Here is a 12,488-nt window from a genome sequence, read left to right on the forward strand (position 1 = left end):
ATTTAAAATTCTTGTATTCTTCAAAATTCTGGGCTGGAGCATGGCCACATGGGGGACCCCGATGTCCCAGACTACAACCTGTCTCTTGTTTTCCTATCCTTGGTTTCTTTACTCACCACAGGGGACCTTATGCACATGCAAGTAGATGCTTTAGCCCTCATATGTAAAAGTGATCAAAACCTTACACGCAGCCACCCTTAGATCACCCCTCAGACTTAGGGGCACTTACACTAGCAGCATCACTGCTTTTGAGAAGGTAGAAACAAGCAAGACTGCCATTCAGATCCTGGAAGAGGGTTTGGAGTCTTTGGGACAGGAAAGTCCTGGGTCCCCAGTGTCTTGTGTTTGGTCTGACAGCAGGAAGGAAGAGGCCCAGGATCCAGGTGAATAATCTTCCTTGACCCTACAGATTTTTTGCCCTGTGGGAGGAACACAGAGGACATCAAGATCCAGGCCAAAATCAAGTCCATTAAAGCAGAAAACTAAGGCCAGGGGCTCCTCTTGCCATTTTCCAATGACGTGAGTTTTGATAACAAGTTTTTGAACCTTTTTTTTTTTTTTTAACAAAATGAACATAGTATAATAAGAGCTAACTTATTGGGAATCAAATGAGATGATGTGTGTGGTTTTTGAATGGCACCTGGCATCTTTGTAATTGTTCCATGACTGAGAATGAAGTCAACTTGATTTCTTTCTCTTTGAACTAAGTGAGCAGACTGGCTTCTGTTAGGGTGGAGTAAGTGAAAGATTTAGAAATGACTTTGAAGAATCTTACAAATACTTTTGTAAGCAAATCTTAGGCCTGTAGATAAAAGTCATTTCTCATAAAAGCATTAATTTTGTGTGTGGTGGCCTAGTCTGCCTCTGGTAGAAAGGAGGTAGAGTAAGCTACATTACAGCCACTCAGCAGAGAAGAGGGGCCGGGGCTGTAGCTCAATGGCGGGGCGCCTGCCTAGCATGTGTGAGGCCCTGGGTTCCATCCCCAGCACCACAAAAAAAAAAAAAAAAAAAAAAAAAAAAAAAAAAAAAAAAGCAAGATAGAGGACACATTTCTCTTCTCATCAGGCAAAACAAATACACCTCTTGCCACTTTCTATACCTAGCAGCAGGAGTTTGCCTGCAACTATTTCACATGAACAATGTGTTAATCACAATTAGTGACCATTTGCTATGGGAGGAGAGGGAGTGATTGGAAGGATTACAACCCCAAGTTTGAGGTAATAAAGCTGCATTTCCATTCACATATTCTATGGTTAATTACGGGAAGGCAGTTTAGCAGTGGGGTTAAACAAGCAGGCTCTGGAGCCAGATGGCCAGGGATCATGCCCAAACTTTGCCACTTAACTGTGTGACCACAGACAAATTTCTTAACTTCTTTGTTTCTGTAACAAGATGATAATAATAATGATAATTCTAGTAATAAGAATGTCTACCTCATAGGTTGTTTTGGAAATTAAGTTAAAATATGCTTAATTTTTTGAACGGGCACATAGCAAATCCTACAGTATGACCTAAATATCATTATAATGATTTCCATTTGTTTTGATGGTACTGGGGATTGAACTCAGAGGCTTGTGCATGCTAGGCACAAAAGCAACATGTCAGCCCCTTTTAAAAAGTTTCTTTTGAGACAGACTTGCTAAACTGCTGAGACTAGCCTTGAATTTGCCATCCTCCTGACTCAAACCACTGAGTCACTGGAATTACGGGCATGGGCCACTGTACCCAGCTTCTTATGATTTCTGATTGAAATCTACCTCCTATTATACTTGCACTTTATATAGAATTAGTGGAGCAACCTATATTTAGGTAGCATTGTTGATAATAATAGTGACAATATTTAATATTTGTTGAAGTTTTATTTTATATGAGGAACTCATCTACATTTTTTACTATAAGCATCACATCATTTACTTATAACATCAACCCTTTGAGGAAGGTCCTATTATCATTCATATTTGACAGATGAGGAAACTGAAGGTCAGAGAGGGGAAGTGATTTGATCAGGGTCACAGAGCTAATTACTGATGCAGTCAGATTTCCAACCCATATCTGTTGAGTGCAGAACCACACCTGTTTCACTGCTTTCTAGTCGACTATTTCTTTGGTGCTAGTGGTGGAGACAGATTCTAGTTGCTGAGAACACAATCACCACTTCAGCCAAATTCACTGGTGCTTTCAGGAAAGGGGCCCACAGACGGTCTTTTTGCACCTGTGTAGGGAAAGGGAGCTGCAGAACTGAGGAAGCAGTTTCTCCCACTTAGGAGCGATGGCAGCTGCCACTCAGAGACATGGCAAAGGCACCACAAAGTGAGGGTGCTCAGGGTAATGGACGTAGCCAGGTCCTTGGCTGCAGAGGTACGTGTTTGGCAGGACCCGGAGATGAAAGCAGCATCACATGTAGACTGGCTGTGGTCACAGTCCTTTTCAACACTTGGGTATTTGGGGGCAAGAGGGATGATTTATCCAATAGGATGATTGCCAGCATGAATTTTCTTTCTTGGACAGATCTCCAGTGGTGATTGTATCCTGCTCTGGATAGGTATTCAATGAGCCATTGGCAAGGGACAGGCTCAAAACTAGACATGTCCTTTATACCCAGTAGGGTTACTGGACAGTTATCCTCAAGGAAAAGTGAGACTGAATACCAGGTGCTTAAGGAGAGTAACTATCTGGGACTCTGTTCAGTGGAAATAAGTGTCCTGCTTACAATCAGAGAGAATCATATGTAGTTTGGGATGAAGGGAAACTTGGAGGTCACTGCAATGAAAATCTATTTACTGGAACCTGAACAATGGGAACCCAAGAGGAGAATAATCTTTCTAAGGTCACATAGCATGCTTCCCCTTTCCTCAGTTTACTCTGGTGAGTTTCTTTCTATTTGCATCCACTGTGGGGTACCCTGGGACAAGCTCCTTCTGGCATATTTTTCAACTGTGCTAAGTCTACACAATGAGATGTTTTCTTTCACTTAAAATTAATGTTGCCTCACCGTTTGAAAATGAAGTCCCCAAAAGGATCATTTCCTCACTAGGATAATTTTGCTACAAGTTTTTCATTAATCCAATTGTAAATTCAGTACTGTTATTTGGCAGCTTATTGAAATCTTCAGGAGCCACAGGGGACTGAATGCATTTTGTTTTTATGACCAAAAAGAAAAAAGAAACAAACAACAACAACAAAAAGCTACATAAGAGTAATCTAAAATTTTTTTGATATAATGTGGGAAACTCATTTATTCATCCAATAGAAAAATGTTTATTGAGCACCTACTAGATGTAAGACACTGCAATAGAGCAATAAAGGCTACAAAGGTGAATTGTGCATTCAGCAAACACTCACTGCCTTCTCCTCCTCCTCCTCCTTCTACTGGAGATTGAACCCAAGGGTGCTTAACCACTGAGCCACATCTCTGACAGTTTATTTTGGGAGAGGGTCTTGCTAAGTTGCTTAGGGCCTCACTAAGTTGCTGAGCTGGCTTTGAACTCGAGATCCTTCTGCCTCAGCCTCCAGAGTGGTTAGGGTTACAGGAATGTGCCACCATATAGGGAACTGCTGACTTCCTTAAGGAGCTTTAGGTCTTGTAAGATTACAAATTTATAAAACCATCTAATACAGAGGACAGTGAAGTAAGAGCCATTCAAGGTGTATAGACAAAGTTCAAAGGAGAGAAGAGTCATGTCTAGTGAGGCCAGGGGAAATGTCTTGAAGGAGGTGATATTGACTGGGCCTTGAGTCTAGGTAGGATTTGCAAAAGGACAAATGGTCTTGAAGGAAGTTCAGAGTGGAAGGCATAAAATCTTCAGAGGCACCAGAAGACATGGAGTGTTGCAGATTGGCTATAATATGATTTCAAATGGGGTTTGCTGGAGCTCCTTCAGGTGATACTGCAGAGAAAGAGGAAATCCAGGACACCTACCTCAATTTCAAACAAAGCACTTCTGGTTTGATCCACTTTCTGCCTCAGGGTCCCATAAAGATCTCATTAAAAAACTGTGTTCCTGGTTGGGTGTGGTGGTGCATGCCTGTAATCCCAGTGACTCAGGAGGATGAAGCAGTAGAATCACAAGTTCAAAGCCAGCTTTAGCAACTTAGATAGGTCCTGAGCAACTTAGTGAGACCCCGTCTCAAAATAAAAAATAAAAAGGACTTGGGGGTGTGGCTCAGTGAAAGCACACCCAGTACCAAAAAACAAATAGGTTCCATGTCAAGGAAAAGTCAGAGACAAGAGGGGAGGAGTTGGGCTGGGCCTAGGAATGTGGGCCTCATTTTATAGGTAGTGATAATGAACCACTGGGGAATATGGACCACTGGGGAATATTAATCTGAGGGTGAAAGAAAGAGATTCATGACCACAGAGGGCAGGGAGGAAAATAAACTGGAGTGGGTAAGACTGGAGGGAAGGCCTCAGTTAGCTCATTGAGGCTAATAATGAACAATAGCCTGGATCCCAATTTTCTGACTGGTGCTTTATACCAGACACTGTCTTGGGCACTAGGGATATAGTAGTGAAAACAGACACAATCTTTTCCCTCACTGAATTTATGTTCTCGTAGAAAGAGGCAGAAGTAAGCAAATGTAAAGATGATACCTCAAGTGGTGGTGAGTACTAAATACCAAAATGAAGCAGGGTCCAGAGAGAGTGATGATAGATGAGTTCAGGGAAGGCCTCTCTGAAGTAGCACCATTTGAGTAAAGGCCCGAATGAGGTGGTGGATTGGGCTGGCTATGTGGAAGAATTGTATTTCCAGCCTAGGAAACAGCAAATTCCCATAGTAGATGTGTTGAAGGATGGGCAAGGGGGTGGAGATCATTCATATATTGTAGGGAGTATCCTTCCAGTGATTCAGAAACTGCGCCCAGAAACAATCTCTCTCTAGCCAGGTACAGTGGCCCTCCCCTGTAATCCCAGTGGCTTGAGAGGCTGACACAGGAGGATTGCAAGTTCAAGGCCAGCCTCAGCAAGCTAGTGAGGCCCTTAGCGATTTAATGACAACCTTTCTCAAAATAAAAAAGAAAGGCCTCCAACCACTTGTCTAGCTGTATCTCCCTCATTTATCTGTTCAGTAACCATGTCCTACATTCTAGCTAAACCAGAGTTCCCTGAATATGTTCTACACTTTCTGTGTCCAAGTCTTCCTTTGCTGGTTCTCCTTGAATACTCCCAGCTTGTTAGGGCTACATATGGAAATTCTACCCATTTTACAAGTTCATCTCTAATACTCTTTTCTCCATGAATCCTTTCCTTATACTCACAACAATATATTATCTCTTCCTACCTAAATATTTTTTTAAAGTATACATTTTTTAGTTGTAGATGGTCACAGTACCTTTATTTTTTAAATTTATTTTTATGTGGTGCTGAGGATTGAACCCAGTGCCTCACATGTCCTAGGCAAGTGCTCTACCACTGGGCTACAATCCCAACCCCCCTACCCTAAATCTAATGCCATTTGCCTGATATTTCCCTTCTGGCCCTTATCTAACTGGACCTAGTTGGAGTCATTGGTAAATCTTGTATTAGCTTTCTTTCACTGTAACAAATACCCAACATAATCAATTTATAAAGATGAATGATTTAGTTTTTGGCTCACAGTTTTAGAAGTTGAAGTCTCTCATCGATTAACCCTGTTGCCTTGGGCTTTGGTGGAGGCAGAACGTCATGGGGGGAATGCATGGTGGAGCAAAATCACTTATGAGCCAGGATGTTGAAGAGAAAGAGCAAGTGACCAGGATGCTACAATTCCCTTCAAGGGCATACTCCCAGTAACCTAAGGCTCTCCCACTAGGCCCCACCTCCCAATAGCACTACCCTGTGTTCCAAGCCTTTCACACATGGTCCTTTGGAGGACATTAACATCTAAACTATAGCATTCTTTGAGACCAGGGCTTGGCTCTTACTTTTTTCAACCTCTTTCAAATTCTGTGTTAGTCAGCTTTCCATTGCTATGACAAAATACCTGACAAAATGAGCATAAAGGAGGAGAGGTTTATTTGGGTTCATAGTTTCAGAGGTTTCAGTCCATGGTCACTTGGCTTCATTGTTTCTGAGCCTGTGGTGAGGAAGAACATCATGGCACAGAGCACATGGTAAAGCTGCTCACCTCATGGCAGTCAGGAAGTAGGGAGGGAGTGAGAGTGGAAGGGGCTGGGGACAGAATATACCCTTTAAGAATATGCCCCCATCAGAATCTAAAAGAACTCAAAAACCTTTACACCAAGAATACAAATAACCCAATCAATAAATGGGCTAAGGAAATGAGCAGACACTTCACAGACAAAGATCTACAAGCAATCAACAGATATATGAAAACAATATTCAACATCTGTAGTAATAAGAGAAATGCAAATCAAAACTACCCTAAGATTCCATCTCACCCCAATTACAATGGCGATTATCAAGAATACTAGTAACAATAGGTGTTGGTGAGGATGTGGGGAGAAAGGTACACTCATACATTGCTGGTGGGACTGCAGGTTGGTGCAACCACCCTGGAAAGCAGGATGGAGATTTCACAGAAAACTTGGAATGGACCCTCCATTTGACCCAGCTATCCCACTCCTTGGCCTATACCCAAAGGACTTAAAATCAGCATACTACAGTGATGCAGCCACATCAATGTTCATAGCTGCTTAATTCACAATAGCTAGATTGTGGAACCAACCTAGATGCCCTTCAGTTGATGAATGGAAAAGAAATTGTGGCGTTTATACACAATGGAATAATACTCAGCTACAAAGAAGAATAAAATATGGCATTTGCAGGTAAATGGATAGAGCTGGAGAATATCATGCTACGTGAAATAAGCAAATCCCAAAAAACCAAAGGCTGAATGATTTCTCTGATAAGTGGATGATGATACATAATGGGGGGTGGGAGGGAGGCAAGAATGGGGGAAGGATGGATTGTATAGAGGAAAATGAGGGGTGGGGAGGGAGTGGGGGGAAGGAAAAATAATAGAATGAAACAGACATCATTACCCTATGTACATGTATTATTATGCAAATGGTATGACTCTACTTCATGTACAACCAGAGAAACAACAGCTGTACCCCATTTGTGTACAATGAATAAAAATTACAAAAAGAATATGCCCCCAGTGACCTATTTCCACAAACTAGGCCCCACATCCTAAAGTTTCCACCATCTCTCAATAGCCCATTAAGCTATGAATTCATCAATGGCTTAATCCATTGATGAGGTTAGAGCCTCATGATCTAGTTACCTCACAAAGGTCTCACCTCTGAATACTGCTACATACAGGATCAAGTCTGTAACACATAAGCTTTCAGGGGACATTTCAGGCACAAGCTCAAATAGCACATGTAGCAGGTGATCTGTAACTGCCTGAATTTTCTTGGAATAACTTGGTTATACTGCTTATCTCTGATCAGATACTTTATTCCCAGGCCAAATGAGATCTGCTTTGAAGATCCAGTAGGAACCAGGTTGCTGTGAAATGCTGGTTATAGATTTTGCCTTCTATTCCCTGCTCCCTTTTTCTTTTTCAAAGACAATGTTTTACTGATAAGAGTTGGGTCACACAGGCCCCATGACCGATTGAAAATGTGTTTTCTTCAGATGCCTCTCTGAAGTGTTTCAGGAACTCTATCTCCATGCCCCCTTGACTTAGCTTTAGTGGCAGGGCAGTTCAATGGTGAAGGCAAGGGACAGGACTGATTTCTTGGCTTCATTTCGATCAAACTTCTGGTGGATTGTCTTTGTTTTGGTATCCAGGAGAACTTGCCAGAGTTGAGTAACTGAAGACAGATGTGGTGGGGGCAGAGTCAACAATAACACCTGCTTTCCAGCTCAAGATGAGATACTAGACTGATACTGAGTGTAAGTGCTGCATTTTCAGGGACATAAAGTAATGATATTATATTCAGAGCTATGAAGTAGCAAGCTGTGTGATCATGGACTTTGTGTTTCATGAAATGTTAAATAGTCTAAATAGTCTCAGCTTGAATTATGTTTCTTTTAGAAGTTGCAGAAATCATGTTGTCAAATAGGTGAATTATATGGCATCTTTGGCCATTGTCATAAGATTGAAACCTTGGCTCCACGTATGTATACACCCTACTGTCATGTATATCAAATGACAACAGCAACAAAAAGATTGAAACCTTAGGGGCAAGATGGTACAATGGAAAGGGGCTTTGACCTTAGAAGCAAGTAAATCTGTCAGTTTTTTTTGTCACTGGTGAAGTGGGGAAATGCCACCCACCTTACATGGTATTTCTTAGAATGAAAATGGTCAGCACAATCCCTGGCACATAACTGTATCCTCAGTATGTGAATTCCCTTCTTTCTTTCCTTCATAAAATGAATACTCTTCAGATAGATATTTAGGTAGGTAGAGGGACAAACACATCTATTTCCCACATGAATCCTGCATCCTGTAAAGGAAGATAGCATGCATTCCTGAATAAATGGAGCTCATGATCAAAGCTGTTGCTACTCAAAGTGTGCACTCTGGACTACCACCATCAGCATCACCTTGGAGTATATAAAAAAAAATCTTAATCTCTGCTGGGCATGGTGGTGCACACCTGTGATCCGGGCAGTTTTGGAGACTGAGGCAGGAGGATGGCAAGTTTGAGGTCAGCCTGGGCAACTACCAAGACCCTGTCTCAAAATAAAAAGGGCTGGGGATGTAGCTCAATGGTAAATGCCCCTGGGATCAATTCTCAGTTAAAAATCAAACTCACTGGGTGTGGTGGTACACACTTGTAATCCCAGTGGCTAAGGAGTCTGAGGCAGGAGGATCACAAGTTCAAGGCCAGTCTCAGCAATTTAGTGAGGCCCTAAGCAACTTAGAGAGATCCAGTTTTAAAATAAAAAATAAAACAGTCTGGGGATGTAGCTCAGTGCCCCTGGATTCAATTCCTGGTACCAAAAAATCAATCAATTAATCAATCAGTCAATCAATCTCAATCTCAGACCCTACTCTAGACTCACAGAATCATGATCTGCATTTTAACAGGATCCCAGGATGAGTCACATGCACCTTGAACTTTCAGAAACACAGCTCTGGGTACTGCCTTTCAGAAAAAAGCAGAGTGCCATCCCTACAGACTGTGACCTGATCTGTCTCAACATCTTATCTAAGGAACCTCAACATCACACCTGTGAGCCTGTGATTATAACAACATTGATGACAACTCCATTTTTGTTTAGTGAGTCTCATAGTAGAAAAGGGGAAATGAAATTCAACTTCTGAAATTTTCAATAGGGCATGAATACTTTAAAAAAACCAACTGATCCTTGCCCTAGATATTTGCATTAGGACAGCAGTCTGTTTATGTATGCTGAAGAGGTACTATTTAAAGTGAAAACATGCATTCTCTGTTTCTTTCAAAAAGCAGAGCTTAAATTCTGTCTTAAATGTATCCACTCGATTTGTAAAGTTTACAGGTATGTTATTGTATGTAAATCCAAGATTTCAAAGTGGGTGACTCTCAGCAAATACTGAAACACCTTTCCTAGTCCATGGTAGGAACAAAATGGTTCACCTGCTGGGACTAATTTCTAAAGAGGCAAATAAATTAGCCAAGTAAATTCTGTAACTTCTTTTTTTAAAAGGGAATTTTTATGGTCTAATACTTGTTGTTTGTCATGCAGCCTATCAAGCTGCTTCTAGTCACAACCTGGACATAAAATACATGAACAAATATTAGGAATCTGAATACTGTTCTTCCTGGCTACCTTTGCAGGCACATAAGGTAGCTTTTATTTTCTGTCATCTGTTTATTTTGTGGTACTGGAGATCAAACCCAGGGCCTTGACATGCTAGGCAAATATTCAACCACTGAGCTACACTTCAGTTCTACTCTTTTGTCTTAATTTACTTCATTACTTGGCTTATCCCTCTATCCATTTGAATCCTGAGAGGTAACCAGGCATGGTGGTATATTCCTGTACAGGAGGCTGAGGTAAAAGATTGCTTGAGTCCAGTAGTTTGAGATCAGCCTGGGCAACAGAGTGTATAAAAATCAACCAACCAACTAAAATAAATAAACAAAAAACCAAGCTAGGCATGGTGGCACATACCTATGATTCCAGTTACTTAGGGGGCTGGGGCAAGAGGATTGCAAGTTCAAGGCTAAACCAGGCAACTTAATGAGACCCTGTCTCACAACACAACACAAAACAAAACCCCAAAAGTCCTCAAAACAAATAATACTGAGTGGTTTAAAATAAAAGCAATAGGAGAAAATTAGAAAAGTATGATTTTCAAAAGTGAAATTATTTCCAGTGATTAATCTTAGCAACATATTACTTTTATGTATCTTTGTCAACCAAGACCCATGACTGAATAAAGTGTTGACAGGAACACCAACCAAACAGTGAGACATTTATGAAATAGCTATAGCTAGTCCAGGGCTTACTATTGTATTAGTCAGGGTTCCCCAGAGAAACAGGACCAAAAGGATGTTGTTTTAGTCAGTTTTTTCAAAGCTGTGACTAAGAGATCAGAGAAGATAATGTAAATGAGGAACAGGTTTTGGGGGAATCATGGTTTCAGACGTTTAGTTCCTAGATGGATGACTCCATAGCTCTGGGTCCAAGGGGAGGAAGAAAATCCTAGAAGGGTGTGGAGGAGGAAAGTAGCTCAGGACATGGCAATCAAGAAGCAGAGAGAGCTCTGTTCACCGGGACCAAAATACAAACTCCAAAGGGCCTCCAGTGACCCACCTCCTCCAGTCACTCCCCACCTGCCTCCAATTACTGCCCAGTTAATCCACTGTGGATTAATGCACTGGTTAGGTTAAGACTATCATAACCCAATCATTTCACCTCTAAACTTTCTTTTATTGTCTTACACATGAGTTTTTGAGGAATACCTTGTAATTAAACCATAACAGATGTAGAAAGATTGTGTTAGTCAGCTTTTTGTTTCTGTGACCAAAATACCTGAGAAAAACAACTTAAGGGAGGAAAGATTTATTTTGGCTTATGGTTCCAGAGATTTTGGTTCATGGTTGACTGGCCTCATTGCTTTGAGCAATGCCTTCTCATGAAGGCAGAGCTTCATGGCAGAAGGGCATGGAGAAGGAAAGCTCTTCAACTCATGGCAGCCACAAAGCAAAGAGAGAGAGAGTGGGAAGGGGCTGGGGGCAAGAAATACCCTTCCAGGGCATGCCTCAAATGACCTATACCTCAAACTAGGCTCTACCATGTACAGTTTCTACCACCTTCCAATAATCCTCTCAAATATGACTGACTCCTTCAGTGGATTGATTCACTGATGAGGTCAAATCCCTCACAATCCAATCACTTCTCCAAATCCCCACCTCTGAACATTGCTGCATTGGGGACCAATTCATCAACACATAAGCCTTTGGGGAACATTTCATATCCAAACCATAACATATAGATAGATAGACAGACAGTTAAGAGGAGATGACTTATGGAAATCATCTCATGCATTCATGGAGGCCAAGAACTTCCACTGGTCTGCAAACTGGAGAACCTGGAAGCCAGTGGTGTAATTTGGTCTGAATCCAAAGTTCTGAGAATCAAGGAAACCAATGATGTAACTCAGTTCAAGACCAAAGGTCTGAGCTGGTGTTAAGTCCTGTAGTCTAAAGACCTAGGAACCTGGATTTCTGATGTCCATAGACAGAAAATGGGTGTCTTGGCTCCAGAACAGAGACAGCAAATTCATTTTTCCTCTGTCTTTTTGTTCTATCTGACTGACCGGATAGTCTTCAGCTGATTCACTCACATTGGTGAGAGTGAATCTTCACCAGGTCTACTGATTGAAGTGTCAGTATCTTTTGAAACACTTTCCCAAACATAACCAGAAATAATGTTTCACCAGCTATCTTAGAATTTCTTAAGCCAGTCAGGTCCACACCTAAAACTAGCCATTACAACTACCTTCTTGAGGAGTGTGGATATAGCTCAGTGGCAGATTACTTGCCTAGCATGTACCAAACCCAGGGTTTAATCCCCACTATCACAAAAAACAAACAAACAAACAAACACCCCCCCCCACCAACTACTGTTTTAATATTGCTGTCTCAAGTAGCTCCGTGTTTTCCTATAGAAAGTGATCTTAAAAATGCATGTGAAAGTCCAGTGTGTAAGAGTCATATAGACTCAGGTTATTGGGGACATGGAAGGGAGTTAATTTCCAGAGATAAAAAGTAATGTCTGGAATTTTTATGTATATATAAGTACCTATTTGTGAACCAGGCATGGTGGTGCACACCATCTCAAAATCAAAAAAAAAAAAAAAAAAATAGAAAGGACTGGGGATGTCGCTCAGTGGGAAAGGGCCTCTGTGTTCAATTTCCAGTACCAAAAAATAAAATAAAATAAAGTAATATCAAAATTCCCAATATTATCTTATCTTCTAGTCACAATTTTAAAAAGTGGATTTTCATAATTTCATTTATGTTCCACAGTTGTGTTTCTTTATTTCACAATTGAAGGCATAAATGCTTTAAGCCCAATGAGCATCCACTTGAAGCCAAGT

The sequence above is a fragment of the Sciurus vulgaris genome (genome assembly GCF_902686455.1).
Source record: "Sciurus vulgaris genome assembly, chromosome: X".
NCBI classification, from domain to species: domain Eukaryota; kingdom Metazoa; phylum Chordata; class Mammalia; order Rodentia; family Sciuridae; genus Sciurus; species Sciurus vulgaris.